At 48.4% G+C, this 7,500-nt stretch overlaps 3 non-coding genes across 3 annotated transcripts in view; all 3 read right to left on the bottom strand.

Annotated features, from left to right (window-relative positions):
- The window catches only part of LOC124319784, a 4,578-nt gene extending 4,329 nt beyond the window's left edge, over positions 1-249 (bottom strand). The window contains exon 1 of the ribosomal RNA XR_006913474.1: positions 1-249. This exon is cut by the window's left edge and continues 4,329 nt beyond it. This is a non-coding gene — a ribosomal RNA (large subunit ribosomal RNA).
- A 641-nt stretch (positions 250-890) lies between these two features.
- Positions 891-1,043, bottom strand: LOC124319788. Its single transcript, XR_006913478.1, has one exon. It is a non-coding gene; the product is annotated as a 5.8S ribosomal RNA (ribosomal RNA).
- A 936-nt stretch (positions 1,044-1,979) lies between these two features.
- Positions 1,980-4,274, bottom strand: LOC124319780. The gene has a single exon (XR_006913469.1). It is a non-coding gene; the product is annotated as a small subunit ribosomal RNA (ribosomal RNA).
- Positions 4,275-7,500: the final 3,226 nt, after the last annotated feature.

The following is a 7,500-nucleotide window of genomic DNA, read 5'->3' as shown; positions in this document are numbered from 1 at the left end:
ATCTACGGGCCTGACACCCTCTGTGGGTTGCTCGCCCCGTTCATGGAGACTTGGACGATAGATACCGGACAGACGCGCACGATCCTCCCGAACACCACATTCCTCGGCACCCGCTCAACCGGGCGCGAGGTTCGGTGCTGGGCTCATCCCTGTTCGCTCGCCGCTACTAAGGGAATCCTTGTTAGTTTCTTTTCCTCCGCTTACTGATATGCTTAAGTTCAGCGGGTAGTCTCATCTAAACTGAGGTCAGAATGAATTGTTTGTTTTCAAAAGGAGACAACACTTTATCTAGCTCGGCAGACTTTGGCGTTTTAAAGCCGGGAAAGATTGAATAATTGCCGGTTCAAATTTTTTTTTTTCGAAATAAAGCGAGTCTCTCGTTATTCGCAAAAATTAATTTACGAAAAGTGACAGGGCGTCCTGCGGCTTTTTGTATTGAAACAACGCGTCGTGCGCGAACCAAGCTTGCATAACGAGCGGTTAGAGTGAGTGATAATTCGCGGTGGTCGACACTTCGACACGCCCGGCGCACACACACAACTAAACTCGCGTTGAAGCGGTATATCGCGCACACGCAGCCGACACCTTGTTCGAGAAGATGTGTTTATTTCTAAAATTTTTTTTTGAGTTGGCTCAAAAATTTCCCATCTGTTTTGCCATCGAAAAAGGTTTCTTTTGAATAGAGAGGAAAAAAACAAAACAGGGCGAACCTTCTTTTATTTTTCCCCCTTTTTTGTATTTGAGGCATCGCGGACACTTAAGTCGCGCGGCACCCAGACGTTAGAGATTCGGGAGCTTTTATGCGGTCAGGCCGGGTGAAAAATAAATCTCGCCGCGACCCAACATGCAAAACCAAGACTGAAAAAATCTCTGTTCGTTCATCATTCGACCGACCCTCAGTCAGATGTGGCCCGAGCGAGAAGCTGGGCCGCCATTTACGTTCAAGATTTCGATGCTCCATGTGTTCTGCAGTTCGCATGGATTAGCGCACTTTGCTGCGCTCTTCATCGATCCACGAGCCTAGTGATCCACCGTTCAGGGTCGTATATAAAACGACATATTCGTTTTCTTCTCTCTTTTTCTCCAACCCGCCCAAGCAAATGAATGCGAGGGCGGAGAAAGAAAGCCAGAAAGAAAATGTTCCGATAAACACTCGTACTAGAATTTGGGTTTAGTGTGTTATTGTGATTTTGAATTCTTCCTACTTCATCGAGAGGGCGAAGGGCAAGCTTAAAAAACATTCGGTTTTCAACGGCATAGTGTCGGGCTTTGGAGTGTTAGTCTATACGACGCACACGCACGCAACCACGAGTATCTACGCCCGAAAAGAACGTCCAGAGTAAAGTCTCACACTTTCGTCCCCCACCGAGAATCAAAAAATCCCGAAGACGAAGAGAGAAACAAAAAAAAAACAATTTCGATTGGGCGTATCCGCTTTAAACCACCGCGCATCAGAGCGCCTGATACCCGTTCAAAATCTTGATGTTTTTTTTTTTTTTTTCCGACTCTCCATCCACCGAGTTTTTATTTTTCAAAGTGTTTGATTTAGGGACTAAGACTTTATAAAATCTCCTTTATTGTTCCTTCGGTACTCGCGGCCCAGGCGGGCTATCGTATTCTTCACTCTACTAACGTCAACACTGTGAGCGCCGCTAAAGGTCGAATGAATCTATAGAGACATTCACCATCGAAGCAGGAAGAATTTGCTCACGGCCATAGACCAAATCGAAAGACTTTGTGTTTTTTTTTGAGCCGAGAGGAAAGAAAAATCAATTTGAAAAGGCGAATCCGCTTTAAACCACCGCGCATCAGAGCGCCTGATACCCGTTCAAAATAAATGATTTTCTTCCGTCAACCCACACATAGTTCATACGATGTCTTACGCCGAAAGACTTTTGATGGGGTTTTTTTTGTTTTGCAACTTTTAGTTGTTTCGTGCTCAACCAAAGCCATATGCGCAAAACATTTGTCTTGTTCGTTTATGATCCTTCCGCAGGTTCACCTACGGAAACCTTGTTACGACTTTTACTTCCTCTAAAGGATCAAGTTCGACCATCTTTCAGTCTCGCCGTTGGTAGGCACCGCACGGGCAGAGATTGCTCCCCACTCGACGGCACCCCGACAAGCCCGTCCGAAGGCCTCACTAAATCATTCAATCGGTAGTAGCGACGGGCGGTGTGTACAAAGGGCAGGGACGTAATCGACGCGGGCTAGTGACCCGCGCCTACTAGGGATTCCTGGTTCATGGGGATCATTGCAGTCCCCAATCCCAACCACGAAGGAGGTTCAGCGGTTACCCGGTCCTTTCGGACAGGGAGAGTGAAACACGCTGATTCCTTCAGTGTAGCGCGCGTGCGGCCCAGGACATCTAAGGGCATCACAGACCTGTTATTGCTCACTGTCACGCGGCTGGACGCCGCTTGTCCCTCTAAGAAGACTGCGTGACGGACGCGAGAGCAGAAGGTATCGCCGGGGATGACGACGACCGAATAACAATAGAGCCAGCCCCCGCGAGACATTCCCGACAAAGCCCCGCCATACCTCATCCGCCAGGCAACCAACCCGTGAAGGCCGTACACCCGACGAACAAAGCACAACGAAACCAAGCCGAGAGATTGCCTCACTAAAGGAACCAGTCCCACCGAGACCCGAATCGCCGCCACCTGATCCCGACGCCTCCGTACTCCCTTCGGTTTCAATTGATAAAACCCGTCACCTATTTAGCAGGCTAGAGTCTCGTTCGTTATCGGAATTAACCAGACAAATCGCTCCACCAACTAAGAACGGCCATGCACCACCACCCACCGAATCAAGAAAGAGCTCTCAATCTGTCAATCCTTCCAGTGTCCGGGCCTGGTGAGGTTTCCCGTGTTGAGTCAAATTAAGCCGCAGGCTCCACTCCAGGTGGTGCCCTTCCGTCAATTCCTTTAAGTTTCAGCTTTGCAACCATACTTCCCCCGGAACCCAAAGACTTTGGTTTCCCGGAAGCTGCCCGTCGAGTCATTGGAGTAACTCCGACGGATTGCTGGTTGGCATCGTTTATGGTTAGAACTAGGGCGGTATCTGATCGCCTTCGAACCTCTAACTTTCGTTCTTGATCAAGGAAAACATTCTTGGCAAATGCCTTCGCTGTTGTTCGTCTTGCGGCGGTCCAAGAATTTCACCTCTGTCGCCGCAGTACGAATGCCCCCGTCCGTCTCTATTGACCATTACCTCGGGTCCAAAAGTAAAAGACCAGCAAAATCGGACCGAGGTCCTATTCCATCATTCCATGCTGCGATATTCAGGCGTTGGGATACACCTGCTTTGAGCACTCTAATTTGTTCAAAGTAAACGTTGCCGGCCGCCCGAGACACCCGGTGAAGGGCACCCCGAACGATTGACTGGGTGGAGCGAATCGAGTCAACTACGACCAAAATTTAAAAAAGAACCCGAAAGAACTTTCCAACTCTGGCCGCAGATACAACAACGACGCACCGACCACCACTCCGGCGATGTTGTCCGACCGTGAAGAGAGTCGGGCTTTGACACCCGGGCTCCCAGAGCGTGAAACGCAACACCCTTGATTCAGAGCGGCGCCGCCCGGCCGAAGACAGACATCCGACTACGAGCTTTTTAACCGCAACAACTTTAATATACGCTATTGGAGCTGGAGTTACCGCGGCTGCTGGCACCAGACTTGCCCTCCAATGGTTCCTCGTTAAAGGATTTAAAGTGTACTCATTCCAATCACGGGGCCTCGGAAGAGTCCCGTATCGTTATTTTTCGTCACTACCTCCCCGTGCCGGGAGTGGGTAATTTGCGCGCCTGCTGCCTTCCTTGGATGTGGTAGCCGTTTCTCAGGCTCCCTCTCCGGAATCGAACCCCGATTCCCCGTTACCCGTTGCAACCATGGTAGGCGCGTAACCTACCATCGACAGTTGATAAGGCAGACATTTGAAAGATACGTCGCCGGCGCGAAGGCCGTGCGATCGGCGTGAAGTTATCCAGAGTCACCAAAATTGGTACGGTGCGCGAGCCCGAAAGCCCGGCCCCGACTGGTTTTGATCTAATAAAAGCACCTCTTCTGCGAGCCCGAAAGCCCGCAGTCGAGGCTCGAGTGCATGTATTAGCTCTAGAATTACCACAGTTATCCAAGTAGGATGGAGTGGATCTAAGGAACCATAACTGATTTATTGAGCCATTCGCGGTTTCGCCGTCTAGCGGCTTGTACTTAGACATGCATGGCTTAATCTTTGAGACAAGCATATGCTACTGGCAGGATCAACCAGGTATTTCGTGTATGTTTGTTTGATATGCATCCGGCGAGTTGCGGGTTTTTATTTCGCCCACGCATCACCAAACACACACCAAATCAACACGTTTTTCGTTTTTTTTCTTTTTCTTCGGAAACTAAAATTTTTGATCGCAACGCCTGGCGTGTCACAGCGAGTCCCAGTGAAGAGAAACACCGATCCGATCCGTTTGTTGGATTTTTTTCATTTCAATTTCCAAAGTCAAAGACCATTCAACGGTCTATGAGCCCAAAGTGAATCGGATTCATTCGACCGGTCTTGATATATTCATCAACTTTTTTTCCCGTATTACGGTTTTCGACGGTCATATGTGGCGTGCTGTATGCTCATAAGTCAAGCCTGCTTTACTAAGCTGACAAGCATACATCTTTTAAATTTTTGTGGGCTCAGAGTTTTATTTTTATTTTTCCACCGCCGAGGCACACTCTCGCATCACCCCGCACGACACACACACACACACACACCTCACCGCTCAACGGTCACACGAGGCAGAATTTTCCGCAAAGACTTTCGAAGAGAAAGAGAAAACTCGGAACAACCGCGGTCAGAGGCCAGCATAGAGGCATCGTATAGAAAGTCATGGGCGGAAAAAAACAAATCATTTCAAGTCGAGACAAGCAACCAGACTACCCCTATAAAAGTGCGCAATTCTTTAAGAGTTCACCGAAGAATGACCGAGATCAAGTATGCACGAAACGAACATATTCCAAGGGCAGCTGAATAAGCGATTCTGCGCCGAAGCGCGAGAAAAGCAAGCGGTACACCGATGGGGATCGTTTTTTTATCGTGTTAGATTCGTTGTTGTCAAGCAAGGATTCTCAAAATGTTTTTTGCATTGCACCCAAGTTTCGTACTGATTACTTGTCGCAGACCGGTGACTGTCAAAAAAAATTTTTTTACGTTTTTTCTTGAGAGGTCACTGCCTACACACAACTCCGGGCGGGCCGTACACTCACAGCCGTTTGAATTCTCCCTTCGTGTGTCATGGCCATAACTGAGCGTACATCTTACCGGGCGCCGAGTTGATCTGGCTTGTTCGATGAACGTTCGGGATACGTACAATCGATATAGCTCCAACCGTAACTCGTTTGTAATTACGCCGGCCATACTCAGCGGGCGCTCAGCTCAGCTCTCGATATCTTCCGTCGAAGGGAAGTTCGTAGTAAAAGAGAGTCAGAGTCGACGCCACATTTTGCGGTCCTCGCATCTCATCCGATTTTTGAATTTTATAGATTTGCCATCACTTCCACCCAATTCTCTCGTATATTTCAATCTCTTGACTTTGTCCGACCGGGCCGTCTTCGCCCCCCTTCAACTCCGTCCATCTCCACTTCTGTGTTCCACACAACGAGCTTCCGTCAAACGGCAAAATGTGAAATATGCGCACGCCGCACGAAATAATTTGAAAGCGTTCTGTTTGGTGGCTTTTTTATTTTTTATCTCTCGGCTCACACACACACACACACATTTCCGCCTGAACGGTAATTTTTTTTGATACGGTGTCAAAAAGTGAAAAGACGCGCACCATTTTCTTTTCTCTTCCGTATCGTCGCTGACGGTAAACGCTGATGGTTATGATGCCGTAAGTTTGGAAGAAAGAATCTTTCCCGTCTTGTCTTGTTACGGTAAAATAACAAAGAACAAGCGTCCGATTTCTCTCACAGACGGCCACAGACAAACCACACGTGCCGAAGAAACGAAACGTCCGAAACCAAAAAAATGTTTGACGCGCGCACCTCTTCTGAACTTTTCGACCAAGAGTCGTTGGATCGAGTGACGAGCTTCTCAGCTGTCGCACCAATCGGTGAAGCGGGCGTTTGAATTCCCGTCCACATCGCGGTTCGGATATATTTTTACATATACCGACCATCGGAAATTTCGAAAACGGTTTTACCGAAGGAATGATATTTCACACACCGACAGCTCATCGAGTTCGTCTCCGTTCAACGGTTTTTTTTTTTAAGACTTTTTGATCGCATGGGGCTAAACTGGTTAGAGCAAAGCCGCGATCCAAGCAGTGAAAAAAAAACAAAGACAGTGCAAGCGCGATCGAACGGAATCGAAACTAAAATCATGTGAAGTGGCGGGCGGAAAGGAGCTCAGCTACGGTGGAAATGAAACTACAACTAACGCCGAACCGGACAACTTCCCATTCTGCGTCTTCGTTTCATTTCCCAAAGCTCCCCGTCGATACCAAAGTTTTTGCGTCGAAGCTACTAAAGAAATTTCGCGCTTTCCTTTTCGCCTCTTTCGCCTTCCCTTCGATATCTATCCAACCACCGGCTTCGACTTTATTTCTTTCACCCGTCTATTCGCCCGATAGTCGACGGTCGGCCATTCTTTGGTATCGGCCAGGCGGACTAACAAGAAGTAAGACTCGTTTGAAAAATTTGGACCGGGCTTTACAATCGCTGCTTGTCGTAATGTCGCAAATTTGAAAAAAATTTTCAATTCGAGAAACCAAACTATTCGACACTTCGAAAATTTTTGGGACTCTGAAAATTTTTCCGAGTTTAGGAATCGAGACCTCTTCTATACTAAGGAAAACCACTAATGTTCCGCCGCATAATGTCTCCGTTTTCCGGCTCATTTTTAGCGATTGGACGGGGACATTGCCCCATCCAACCGCCAGCCGACTTTCAGGAACCGTCGTTTTCAAAGTTGGGACTTAGAAAATTTTCGACGAGTGGGAATTTTTTACGGTCGCAAGTCATCACGACACGCCCGACCAACCCATTTGAGAGCCGCCACGCCTCGACGGTGTGACGGCTTTTTTTCGAATCGACGGGTCTCGCTCACTCCTCTCTCGCGCCGACCAGAGGCCGGGCGAGAGAGTCGTTGCCAAACACCGTCGTCGGAAATGGGAGAATTTGAGTGGGAATTTTTTACGGTCGCGAGTCATCACGACACGCCCGACCAACCCACTTGAGAGCCGCCACGCCTCGACGGTGTGACGGCTTCTCTTTTCGAATCGACGGGTCTCGCTCACTCCTCTCTCGCGCCGACCAGTGGCCGGGCGAGAGAGTCGTTGCCAAACACCGTCGTCGGAAATCGAGAAATTTTCATTTCCATTTCCATTTTTTTTCATCGGCCTTTATACGTCCAAGTCCCGCCAACCACGTCACTACCACGTCGTCGGGACTTAGAAAAATTTTTCAATTTTTCGGACTTAGAAAATTTTTCAACTTTCTTTTTTTCGACAACC

Source organism: Daphnia pulicaria, unplaced genomic scaffold (assembly GCF_021234035.1).
Source record: "Daphnia pulicaria isolate SC F1-1A unplaced genomic scaffold, SC_F0-13Bv2 h1tg000197l, whole genome shotgun sequence".
NCBI classification, from domain to species: domain Eukaryota; kingdom Metazoa; phylum Arthropoda; class Branchiopoda; order Diplostraca; family Daphniidae; genus Daphnia; species Daphnia pulicaria.
Note: the sequence above shows the minus strand (reverse complement) of the source record. Positions and strands in the feature narration are given on the sequence as shown.